Raw genomic sequence first — 13,383 nt, 5'->3', positions numbered from 1 at the left:
GGTCAGTGTTCCACAAATTTCAGTCACTGTTACTACTACCTGGAACAACTGGCCTGTTTTAAAGGGCAAAACTCCTGTTCTTCAAGGCCAAGCTCTTTACCTGGGATTTAGGATGTAAGCACATTCCAGGTGGGTAATAGTTTCCAAAACAAGGCTATGGAATTCGGGAGAAGAAATAACAGCAGACCTGCCTGTGGTCACTTTCTATTTGGGAGTTAAAGAAGGGAAGTAAGTCACTCCGTCAAGGCCAAGGTGTGACTATACTGCCTATAGACGAGACAGTAGGTATTGATTCGACATCGGTGATTGGTTTCCGCTCTGTCCTACCAGGTCGGTTGTTCTGCTGTGGATGTCACTCTGAGTCCTTGGCTTGACGTGCAAAGTCCCATCTAATCTGGCCTGACCTACTCGCAGCGTTCAACTTTGCCTCCCACTACTCCCCTTCTGGAAACTTCCACTCCAGACAGCTTTCCTTATTTGCCCCTAAAAATGTCACATAGGGTCCTGCGCCCATTCTTTTGTCTGTGCTGTTCCCTAAGACTTGATCACCTCTCCGACCCCCAAACCACCCCCTCCCACACACTGCTCTCTACTTAGATAAATTATAAGGCCCCTTGGGCTCCCAAATCCCACCACACCCTTCTTAAAGCCTCACATGATGTCCTCAGTGGACAGGGATCCCCCTTCCTCAGATTCTTCATTTGGACATAAGAGTAAATCTCCCTGATAACAGTATTGAAGGTAAAAATAGCTATCAGCCTTTGGACACAATCACATATAATTACAACAACTTCTGTTTCTGCCCATGATGGAGAAACTAGTGGTAAACTAGCCTTCCCGCCACAAAAAATATATATATATAAATATAAAACTGGACAAAAGGTATGAGGCAACCATTTTTAGACACTGGACTACAGGGAAAAAGAAAGAATTCCTCATTTGGAGTCTGTTTAATTGATCTGGAGACTCAACAAAAAGAACATGATGATGCCACTTGTGTTATCACCTGGGATGGTCAGTTTTACGCGTGGACTTGGCCAGGCTCAGAGCATTTCTGGGTGTGCCTGTGAAGGTGCCTCCCGAGGAGATTAGCACTGCAGTGGGTGGAGTGGGTAAAGAAGGCCACTAACGTGGGTGGGCATCCCCCAGTCTGTTGAGGGCCCGAGGAGCACGAAAAGGCAGAGGCAGGGCGACCCTGCTCTCCCTGCCGGAGCTGAGACAGCCACCTCTCAGCTCTCCCGGTTCTCGGGCCTTTGGACCTGGACTGAGCTCCACCAAGGCCTTTCCTGTTCTCCAGCGTGCAGGGGGCAGATCTTCTCTGCCTCTGTAGCCTCGTGAGCCACTTCCTATGATAAATCTTTCTTAGTTTTCTCTCTCTCTCTCTCTCCCTCTCTCCATCCTATTGGCTCTGCGTCTCTGGAGAACCTTGACTAATAATTGCCTCACACTAGTTTTATCTAATTTTTTCACCTAGATAGTAAGCTCCTTAATGACAGAATCCTTTCAATTCTATGAGCTCTCCCAGAGGGCTCCAAAACAGTCCTCTTTTCTCTTGAGATATCCAATGTCATTTTTTGTTGCCTGCCCTCAGGTTACCCATAACTTATCATCCATTAACTAGTGGTGGGAAAAAAATTGCCTTAAGTTAAATAAATGCCACCAAGGACATTTTAATGCTCACGTGTGCAGCCAAGAGATTCTTCATAGGTAGGACCTATTTACTTGTATTTTGTATTTATCTTTCCTAAGTTCAACTATCCAGTTTGACCACAGTTAGAAGTGAATATTAGGAGAATCATTGTTATAGGTGCTTCAGTCACAGAAAGAAAAGAGCTGAGAGCCAGGCCAGGATGAAGTGAGAAAAGCCATACAACTCAGAGCCAAAGCTTCAGCAACCACAGCAGTTTGTGTGAAGGCACATTCAACAACTCTTGCACACAGCAGGATGGGATGGCAGTCCCGTATAATAACCAGCACTCACGACAATGCCCTGGTTTATCCCGAACAGCTTTAATTTTCTGGTATCTTCTTACTACAGAAGGCAGGAAACCAAATAATTCATTTTAGTAAAACTTCTAACCCAAACATCTACATTAAAAAAAACAAAAACAAAAACAAAAAAACTATGAGGCCCCAGGAAACGTTCCAACTCCGTGCATTCCTGCAGTCATTCAAGAAATGTCCATGGAGCACCCATCAGAGACCAGCACTGCCTAGCTGGTGAGGACAGAGGGGTGACCCAGGCATGTGGAATCCTTGTTCCACTAAAATTTATATTCTAAGTGAAAGCAAAACCTCCAGCAAGGAAGTATTTAAACAAACGAGATAATGTCACGCAGCAATAAGGGCTCTCATATGCATGGAAATCACGTATCAGAATGACATGGCAGACATTGCATGGGGTGGAAGATAAATTATATTGGGCGGCCATGAAAGGCCTCACTGAGAAAGGGACATTTGAGGTCCTTCCCATTGTCCCCTCCTGCATCTGTGCCCCACCCTCCAGGACACCTCTTGTGTCCCTTCCCAGCTGACAGACCCCTTGCCTCCGAGAGCCTCTGACCAGCTCCCTGAAGAGAAGAAAATAACCACATTCCCTTGCTGAGGAGGCATGTCAAGAAACCTGTGAGTTCTGGTTTCTAGAAGGCAGCTTTTGCAATCAATAGATGAACACATCCTGCAATCGACCGGAAGGCTGTCCGAGTGGGTACCCGGAAAATGTCCACAGTGGGTCACTGGCTCTCCGGGGAGAAGGCTGCTTTATTCCCCAGGCTTCAGCAGCCAAGGAAGGCTCTGCCCCTGCTCCCCCAGGAGCTGCTAACCAAACAGCGTCAGTAATCCAGCAGAGGGTCTGAAGCTCATTTAGCCCTGATGAGCGCTACGCCCAGCCACCCGGATATTACCGGGGCTGAGGCTGTCCGTGGCCTGGCGCTGACACAAAGCCGAGTGGTCACCAGCCCCTGAGGGACGCCTGCAGAGCTAGCCACCGTCCCAGCCTGTGGCTCCATCCTTGCCCCTCCACTGCCTGCCCTCCTGGGAAGCGCACCTCTCTGTCCATGTGGACATCCGCCACCTTCCCCGAAAGGCTGGTTGAAAACCTGCCACCTGCTTCCAGCAAAACTGTGGGAGCCGACTTCAGTTTTGCTTCACAGGCCTCGGGAATGTGAGTGAGTCATCCCATTTAAGAAGATGCTTGGTTAAGTTTTTGGAACCCCGATCAGTGTGGCCATTCTTCAGTCTCTAGAGCGTAGCCTGTTCTGAAATGGAGACATCCCTGATTAAATATTGTGCTGGAGAGGTCCGGTTCGGTTTACTCAGAGCACCCAGAGATGGGCGCCTGTAAGAAATAACAACAGCAATTCCAACATATGAAGTCCCTCGGGCCAGCCCAGACCCCTTGGCCGAAGGGGACCCGTGCCCCTCGGCACCTGGCCTCTGGGAAACCACTGTGTACATGGCAGAGAGAGGGAGAGCTGTGTCGCCAGGCCCCCGTATATAATTCACCCTCCCCGCCCTCCCGGCCTCACAGGTGGGAGTAGTTAAAAGACCAAGGTCACTGAGCAATTACTTCTAAAAAGTCATTTCACAGGTCAGCAGAAAAACCTCTCACTTGATGTACCCCGGCCAACTCGGATGGAAGCAGCACCCCCGACGGAAGCTGTAAGAAAGCCAAGGAACAGGATCTCTGAGAATGAGGCCCCTCGGCCATTGTGGTTCCCATGCCTGTCTCCCAAAGCCACACCAAGAAAAGCACATGGCTTGGGAGGTGGCAGCCCTAGGTGTCCTCACCACGACGTGGAAGAAAAGGAAAGGACAGACCCACTCTGGGTAACTTGAAGATGGGTGTGTATTTCAACAGACACGAACTCGCGGGCTACGCTCTGCCAGGGGATTGGGTGTCCCCTGGGAGTGCCTGCCATGATCTGGCATATATGAATGCCTGAATAGTTTCCCTCCGTTGCTGCTCAGGTGGAACTAAGGGGTCTAGAAAGTGTGAAATGAGACATAGACGTGGTGTAGCATGATGCTAATTACTGCTCAGGTGATGTTGTAGTAGGAATGATGCGCCAGGTGCAGAGGGGTCACCAGGGCAGAGAACCCCGGGTACCTAGCAACAGGCAAAACTATGAGCCCTTGCTGGAACACTCCCTGAAGTATTAACCCCTGGAAGATGACATCGAGGTTTCAGCTGTGTTTCAGTTCCATGCCCAGAAAAGAAGTAAAACCAGACAAAGTGATGCTGTGGCTGCCATGAGGACCAGCTGCATTGACTAAGGACCCCGTGGCGCCAGCCAGTCCATGGAGATCACGAGGGGAATCACCTGCAGAGCTGGTGAACGTTCTGCTGGGATTGCTCCCTGAGGCCTCCAGATAAAAGCCCTTGGAACAGGGACCCCTGTGTCCTCTATTTTCTGGAGCAACTTCATGCCTCTGCTCCCTCGTCCATCCTGCAAGGCACGTATCTCCCTCCCTCTTTGTCCAAAGCTCCAGGGACCTTTCTAGTACCTCTGTCACTTTCCAAATAAACTTCCCCTTATCATCTGAGTTCCTAATGCCTGGTGCCAGTTTTCTGCGCTAGCAACGTGGCTGGGGCTTCCGTATTCTCACAGGTCCCGGAGTCAGAATCTGACTCGTGACTGTTCTGAGGCTGCATCCTAGAGCCTGGCCCAGATGCTTTCTAAATAAGGGGCGTATTATGGGCTGCCACCGGTCTTTTCCTCTGCTAATCATTTCAGGGATTTGTGTTGTGCACGTAAGGTGACTCTTAAGAAATTAACCTATTACAGGTATGTTTTTTATTTCATATAAGTTAAATTTTTTTGATTTGAGAGAGAGAGAGAGACATTGATTTGTTGCTGCACTAAGTTATGCGTTCATTGGTTGACTCTTGTATGTGCCCTGACCTGGGACTGAACACAACCTTGGTGTATTGGGGCGGCCCTATTATGGGTAATTAAAAAATGTTTTAACTTAAAGATCTAGCTTAACTTAACAAGAATCTCCCTTTCCCTGCCACCCTCACCTTTTCACTTAGTACTTGAGTTCATCTGTGGAATATGATAGTCTGTGAAAGGTGTAAATAACATTTCTAAATAGTCTGTTGATGAAAGCCGGGGAAATTATTTCTATTTTTAAAAAAACATATTTGTATTAGGATGATTGCCCTTGATTACAGAACTAGAAACAATTACACATTCAAAATTTCCTTTTCCCAAGTATTGTTTCCATTGCTTGCCCTTCCTAGTTTCCCAGCCATTAGGCAGCGCCGCCGCCACGCAGCGGCCAGGGTGGGGCCTGCGCTCAGTCTAGGATCTGCCCTCTCCTCCCCAGGAGTGCCAGGCTCTCCTGCTGTCTCTTGGGACCCAGTCAGGTCTCACCAGGGCAGCGAGCAGTGCCACGAGCGGGCTCCTCAGTGCCAGCTTAGCCTTCCACAAACCCAGCCTTCTCCCTGTGCCAGTGTGGCTTTCTGAAACAGTCAGGCCCCGGGCCCCTCCAGGGCTTGAAAAGTCCTTTGGGAGGGCCCACGGCAGGATCCTTTCCTGCCTCCCTCAGGATGACCTGTGCCTCTTCCCAAAATGTCCCTTCACACACCTCCCTCGTAAGGGGGTTCTATGGCAAGTGACTCCTGGGGTGATCTGATCACGAAGTCTCAACTGGGCAGATCGCAGTGGGCAGTCACACCCCAGGAATCTAAGTGTTTTTGGTAAAAGCTTTACCTTTGCCTTAAGCAATCCTCGTCCATTGTTTTTGTGCATCCAGGTTAACACCTCTCTGAAATGAGCTGTGACCACCCTGAAGAAAGCGTGTGATCACTTAACTGCCCTGTAATCCAGTCCCCACCCTGCTTTCTCTCGCCTCCGCCTCTGTGTGATCCTTCCTCCATTCCCTCCTTAACTCCAGATGCATCAAAGAAACAGCAAACTATCATTCTCTGGTCTAAAGCATTTACCTGCCTGCTGAGATCTTGCTTCCCAGAGTTCCCCTGTTTGGCTCACGCAAACTCCGATAAACTCATTAAAATTCTCGCCATAGATAGGGAGCAGGCGAACAGCTGGGTGGGAGGCGGGTGGGGTTGGGGGCGGAGGGATCTAGCAGAAAGAGGATTCTGGGACAGGGACGACAGGGTGGTGACTGGGGAGGGGACCGGGATGGGTGGAAGTGGAAGAGGGTTAAGGGGGTAAATGGTAATGGAAAAAATACAATAAAAATGAACTATTAAAACAAACAAAAAAAACCCCAAAAAAACCCCAAGAATTCTCTACTGCTTTGGACCCTCTTACCTCAATGCCTTGCACAAACCCAGCCTCCACCCCATGCCAGTGTGGCTTCCTGAAACACAGTCAGAACCCTGGCCCCCAGGTCTGCAAAGTCCTTTGGAAGAGTCTATCGGGGGTCCCTTCCTGCCTCCCTCCAGCCGACCCTTCTCCAAAATGTCCCTCACACACCTCCCTTGTATTTCGATGGCTCCCTGTGAAACGATCATCTTCGGCAGGCTGAGCACGCTGCAGACTAGAAGCCTGTCTGTCCCACAGCCCCCGGGGACTGGGAAAATGCTCGATAAATGCTGGTAGAAAGAAGGAAGGGAAGAGAGGCCATGGGGAGCCCTTTGGGCTTCATGTGTTGTGATACCCCCAGAAATCACAGGTCACCCCACTTGGCTAACTTAGTAGACTGTGAAAAGGTCATCCCAACTGAGGGGTCAATGTTCAGCACCCACACTACTCGTCCATTTGGGGGACATCCCTTAGTGGTAAACCAGCTTCGTGGACACGTGACCTGGGCAGTCACCCAGGACCCACACCAAGAGGGTCCCCACCCTTGCTTTAATGTTCCATCACTATATTAAAATTCTTAATGTATTTTTAATGAGGGACCCATGCATGCTTTTCTTTCGCACTCAGCCTTGTGAATTATGTAGCCAGTCCTGCCTGGTGGGAATGGAAGCCATGAAGGCTGGGGGCTCAGATCTTCCTACTTTCCACCCCTGGGAACAGGACAGAGGTCAAGTCCATGTCCTCTCGTGTCTGTATTTACCAGGCACTCATTACCTGAAGGTTGAGCAGATACTCTTTGAATATCTCTCCGCTATTTTTCAAAGCTATGTAGTTACTGATGAATTTAAGAAAATACACATTTATTTGAAAGAGTTCTTTCATTTGAAGCGGCACATTAGCATCATGTATAGTGGGTGAAAGAGAAAGTTTCAGTCGCATTCTAGCATGCCTTTAAAAATTTTCTAACACTTGCCATATCCCCATTGTCAAGGACAGAAAGGAAGCAGCAGGCTCAGAACCTTCCCCAAACAGAACTATCTGGTTAGAACTCCCATGCGCTGGGAGCCAGGAGGCCAGGCCCACCTGAGCAGTCCCCAGGACGTCCCCACCCAGGGGATGAGCCCGAGGTGGGGAGCTCTCCTGAGGTGGGTTTCAGCAGAAGCCAAGGATAGTGGCCGTCCTTCCAGGGTCTCTCCTCGGCTCCTGCCTACTTCCCAGGTTGCACTTTTGGGCACCCACTCATTGTGAGAGCCCCCACAGACTTCCATTTTATTGAGGGGAGAGAGGCTTTCTCCTAAGGAGCTATAAAGATTGCAATGGCTTTTGCTGGAGACTCTTCATTGCCCTGAGGGTGGGGATTTATAGTAACACATTACACACGTGCCTCAGGGCCTCACCCCCTGCCCCCCGCCAGCCTACAGGGAGTGCATTTTGCCACGTGACCTAATCCACTACTGATGTTGGTCCTATGATCACGTCTTTCTCTCTACCAGTTCTCCTAGATAATAATAGCTAAAAGTTACCACATTTTGCCATGTATAACGTGCACTTTTTTGCCCAAATTTCTGAGGGATGCACGTTGTACATAGGTAGTACTAATTCCACACCTATATACATGTTCTTAATTCTTTTATTTATGCTTACACATTAAACGTGTAACTCTAGAAAGCAATAATGATATCTGTATGCAAACTAATGCCCTGGAATACAAGGATCCATTTTATTTCTAAATATAAATAAATTAAAAGGTGAATTAAAAAATTAAAACGAAAAACTTTTCCGGAAAGATTGGGCCAAAAACATGGGTGCACATTATACGTGGGAGTGCATTATACCCGGCCACAACAGTGTTTCAGGCTCACCCAGCCCTCAGGCGGCCCTGAGCCCTTCTTGTGTCCCGAGAGGAGCAGCCTGGAGCGCTTGTGAGCACAGAGACAGACTGTTGGGTGTGAACCTCAGTTTCCACCTCTGTGAGCTGCAAACAACAAAAGCACCCACCTCAAACCCTGGCTGAGTAGTTAAGCTGGTTAGAGCATTGTCCTGATACACCAAGTTTGCAGGTTCAGTCCCCAGTCAGGGCGCAGAAAATAAGAAATCAATGAATGTCCCTGGCTGGTGTAGCTCAGTGGATTGAGTGCAGGCTGCAAACCAAAGCATTGCAGGTTCGATTCCCAGCCAGGGCACATGCCTGGGTTGCAGGCCACGGCCCCCAGCGACCACACATTGATGTTTCTCTCTCTCTCTCTCTTTCTCCCTCCCTTCCCTCTCTAAAAATAAATAAATAAATAAATAAAAGAAATCAATGAATGTATAAAGAAGTAGAACAACAAATCAATGTTTCTGCCTCTCTCTCCCTTCCTCTCTCTCTCTAACATAAAAAAAAAATAATAAATTTTTTTAAAGTACCCATCTCCAGCATTGTTGTGAAGTTACATGAGTTAAAGTACATTCTGTGCTTAACCCAGTGCCTAGTAAGCATTGTACATATTTGCTGTTATTAGTTTTGTATCATTTAATCTTTACAGCAGCCCAGTGAGGGAGATTTTATCATTATCACCATCCCCATTTTCTTGATAAGAAAACTGAAGGCCAGAAAGATCAAGGAACTCTTGCAAAGTCACCCTTTAATAAGCGGTAAGGCCATCAAAACTGGCCTGAGATTTGTCTGAGTCCCGAACTGGACTCTTCACCACTAAGCGCTACCACCTTCTCCTTGGGACCACCTAGCTGGCTGTGGTCCACTCGGGCCCCAGATTTGTTTCCAGGTCTAATTCCTTCTTTGCAGTCCTGGGCCTGGGTCTTAGATGCACGAGCTTGCCACGCCACAACAGGGCCCATGAACCACATCTTGTTTTTTCACTGAGTCCTCTGACCACCAGTGCCCAACCCACTATGGAGGCTGGGGCAGGCATTCAGGGCATGAAGGCAGGAGTACCAGCCCTGGGCCCAGGTCATGCGTGGGCAGGAAGAGATCATGTGATGGAACGATACAGCTCCTATGAGAAGGTGGATTAATTTTTCTGACGTTCTCCTCACATGTCTTTCTGCAACCGCAGAGGCCGGGAAGTTAGGAACTACAGTTCTCAGAGGCACAGGAGGATCCACCAACCAGAAGAAGCAGGGGGCGGGAGGCCACCCTTCTGCTGCTCCTGCCGTTTCCGCTGGCAAGCACCCTTGCTGCGGAGTCTGGTCTTTCCGAGGTGCTTGTCCCAATGCAGTTGGACAGCATCTTGATTGTAGAGGACAGTGGGGCCTCCTTCTGTGGCATGGTTGCCAAAGCTATTCCTGAAACCTCAGTGCATACCTTCAGCCTCCCAACTAACCCTATTTTCTTTTCTTTTTTTATTGGTAATTCTATAAACAATATTAAATATCTGTCAGCCTAAACTGCCTACAGAGTTAGAATGGAGTATGTCTCTGCCTTTGAATCCTGACCAGATCCAGGAAACTCGGCCATGGCTGAGGGGCATGACCGGGGGGCATTATCAAATATTTTATTTAAAGAAAAAAGTATAGACAATAACGTGACAAACATTTCTGTATCTACCACCCAGCTTAAGAAATGAAATATTACAAACAAAATTGACAACGCCCTGTTTCCCTTTTCCATTCGAAGCCCCTTCCACTTGCCCCAAGAAACTCCCACTGTGAAATGCCCATGCACGTGTTCCTATCTTTGCTTCCTGTGCGGCCTACAGGCCACACAGGATGATTCCACAACTTTTTTTGTTGTTCCACGTTGCGTGTCTGAGATTTGCCAATATTGGCATTTGGTTACCTCCTTCTGTTCTCATGACTGGCAGACGGTACCCCATGGATGAATGTATTTCATGCATGGCCCCATCGCAGTGTATCCCGCTAGTGATAAGGGACATAGTTTAGGTTCCTAAAGTCTATCTGAGGCAGCATTTCAACTGTCTTCAGAACAGACAAGTTAGAGAAATACGCAAAATGTTCTACAGAATAAGGCCTGCATTGGGCAATGATTAAAGCATTCACATGTACACCTTCCAACCACTGCAGAGGCCGAACAAATCTCATCCCTGGAGCAGGCTCACCCTGGGGTTCCACTCCGGTGTCCCCGAGACGGACCCTGGAGGCCGTCCTTGACAGATAGAGCCAGACTGGCTACCAGGAAATGAAAACCAGGATGAAGCGCATGACTGGCTTCTGAAATCCCAGCAGCTATGCCCACCTGGCCCCCCGCCAGGTTCTGGGAAGATGCCGATGAACTCAGTGACCAACCATGGAGACATCCCAACACCTCTGCTGGGAATTCTAAGTGAAACCCGTAGCTTAGCTCAAACAACTCAGGAGTTTATGAATCACCAGGGCTCAACATTCGTTACACTGCCACCCAGACTACTGAATCATAAAAAGTGGAGATGCGTGTGCTGGGGTCAGTTCCCCCCGGGGAGCAGAATTCTCCGGACACTGCTGCTGTGGGGAGAGGGCATGGCTTTGCAGGCCAGCACACAAAACCCCCGCCTGCCCCGCCACCTTTCAGGTATGTGACCTCGCACAAACAGCTTCCTGCCTCCAAGCTTCGGTTCCCTCCTCTCTAAATGGGAGACTAACAGAAGAGTCCATGTATAAGGCTGGCGTGGGGCTTCCCTCCACTTCTTTGGGCCTGCTGGGGCCCAGGGCAGGCCATCCCAGGATATTTCCAATTAAAGTCACTTGACAAGCAGGGGTTGGAGGGCAGACTCTCTGGCTCTGCTCTGTGTTCAAGCAGGAAATTGGTCTCCACCGTAGGGACCCTCCCTGCCCCTGAGGCCTGAGAGACAACCTCATCACAAGGGTTAAAAAGTGCAGAACGGAAGAGCATGCACACACAAAGCTGGGAGCCGTTTTGGATTTATGACCTCAGCCCAAACCTTGCTTAGATTCCTTTCTAGTGAGCACTAACTTTCTTTGTCTGTCAACTTCACACAAATGTATTGTTTCTTTGTCTAGAAAGTACAAACAGGTGCCTGGTTTGATCATTTCTTTGAGCTTCATTTTAGGATCTGAGCATCATATTAGGATTCTCCCATACTCATGTATTAAATTGGTTTTGCTCCTGTTAATCTAGTCTTGTGTCTATTTTATCATTAGTCCAGCTGTAAGAACTAAAGAAAGGTAGAGGGAGTAAATTCGACCCCTCCTGACAGGTAACAGCACCCAGATTTTCTTCTGGGGAACCACCTCAACACCATTCATGGTAGGGACATTTTGTGTGGTACCTCTACCCTAGGTTTCAGAGGTGGATGGAGTCTCAGGCCTTGCCAGCAAGATCACCCATGTTCCTGACCCAGCCACCGGTCCATAGGCAGGCACATGAGGCAGAGAGAGCCAGTGAGATGCAGTGAGACTTTGAAACTTAAGGGGCTCCTTCCTGCTGGACTTGAACTTGGGAAGGTGTGAGCCTGAATTTGCAGGGAGTCCCCATATTTTCAGTCAAGAGTGAAGGCCATACAAAGACTGGTTTCGCTGACTGCTTTTGTCTTCCCATTGCCAACACATAGACAGAAGCCCTAGTGTCATTACTTGAGCTCCTGGACCAAGTTATACTGAAGGTCTTTTCAGGATACTCTTGGGATTTTTGGGATTTTTCAGTTTCTTATTAATCTGGTTTTGTTTTTTTCTTTGCTTAAGACGGTTTGAGTTGATGTTTTTGTTTTTGTTTTTTGTCACTTGCAGTATAGTAAGCTTTTTTAAAAAAAAGATTTTATTTATTTATTTATTTTTAGAGAGAGGGGAAGGGAGGGAGAAAGAGAGGAAGGGAAACATCAATGTGTGAGAGAAACATCGATCAGTTGCCTCTTGCACGCCCCCAGTGGGAACCTGGCCTGCGACCCAGGCACGTGCCCCAGCCGGGAATGGAACCAGCGACTTTCTGGTTTTAGGGGAGTTGCCCAACCCACTGAACCATGCCGGTCAAGGCCAGGACAGTAAGTCTTGGCCAACAGTGTCTTTCCTGAGGAGCTACGAGGATGAATCAAGACGAAATGAAACACACCATCTTTGGGCCAGATTCCCTCTCCCTGTCTCCTTCTTGTTCTAACCAAAAGCTATCTTCACTTAACTCCTTTTTTACTTTATGTGGTCCTAAAATTATTCCGAGTTCCTAGAAATATGTGGAAACTCTATTAGAAAGTTTAGAAATGAAAGATGCTTACCGTAGGGATACAAAGATTACTTGGCAAAGCAATAGCTTCCTGGAAATATTTAAAAGGCTGTCATATAAAAAGAGAATCAGATTTCAACTTGGAGAGCCAAATGGGGTGACTGGGTGGAAGTCAGCAGAAGACGCTTTGCTCCAATGGCAAGAAAAACTATTTAGTAACAAGCTCTGGCTCACTCCTCTGAGGTTCTGGGGTTTCCTGTCACATGAGACCTTTCTGTGGAGAATGGACAATCACTGATTGTGACTTGTGGAGGGGACTCCTACTTCAAGGAGACAGCTACATGGGAGACCACCAAAACCTTTCAGATGCATCCAGATGGAAAAGCCTGTTAGTCATTGGTAAGAATGGTGAAAAGCCAGTTGGGTCATCAAGCCTGGAGCTCGGTTGCCAAATTGGGTCTGGAGATGTAGCTCCTATCCTGGGCAACTGCAGCGCCAGATTCATCTCCTACGCCAGGGGCCACACTAGACACTGCCCCTCCCTCACCCTGCATATCCCAGGGGATCCGCATGTCCTGCTGGCCCTGCCTCTGAAAAGCTTCCGCAGCATACCCCTTCTCTCTCCTCCTTTGCCTCCACCCTAAGCAGGCCCACCCTCAGCTCCTCACATGGATGCTTAATTCCGGCCTTCAACTTGGTCTCCCTGACCTCAGGCCTGCCCCTTCTAACCCAACCTCTATACTTGGTCCCGTCCTTTTCTTGTTTAAACATCTTTCCATGACTTTCCTTTGCTCCAAACTCCAGGCTTATCCTCACGCCCTCTTTCGCCTCTGCTCAGCTCCCCACTCTCACGTCCTGCAAGGATATCCCACACTTTGCTGTTCTCTGGGGGCTCCACATCCTCTCCCTTCTTTTAGCTTTGCCTTCAGCTATTCCCCCTGCCTGGGATACTCTCGGTTCTTCCTTCCTTCTGCACCCCAGAAATTCACATCTGTGTCT

This window comes from Phyllostomus discolor, chromosome 1, assembly GCF_004126475.2.
Source record: "Phyllostomus discolor isolate MPI-MPIP mPhyDis1 chromosome 1, mPhyDis1.pri.v3, whole genome shotgun sequence".
NCBI lineage: Eukaryota > Metazoa > Chordata > Mammalia > Chiroptera > Phyllostomidae > Phyllostomus > Phyllostomus discolor.
Note: the sequence above shows the minus strand (reverse complement) of the source record.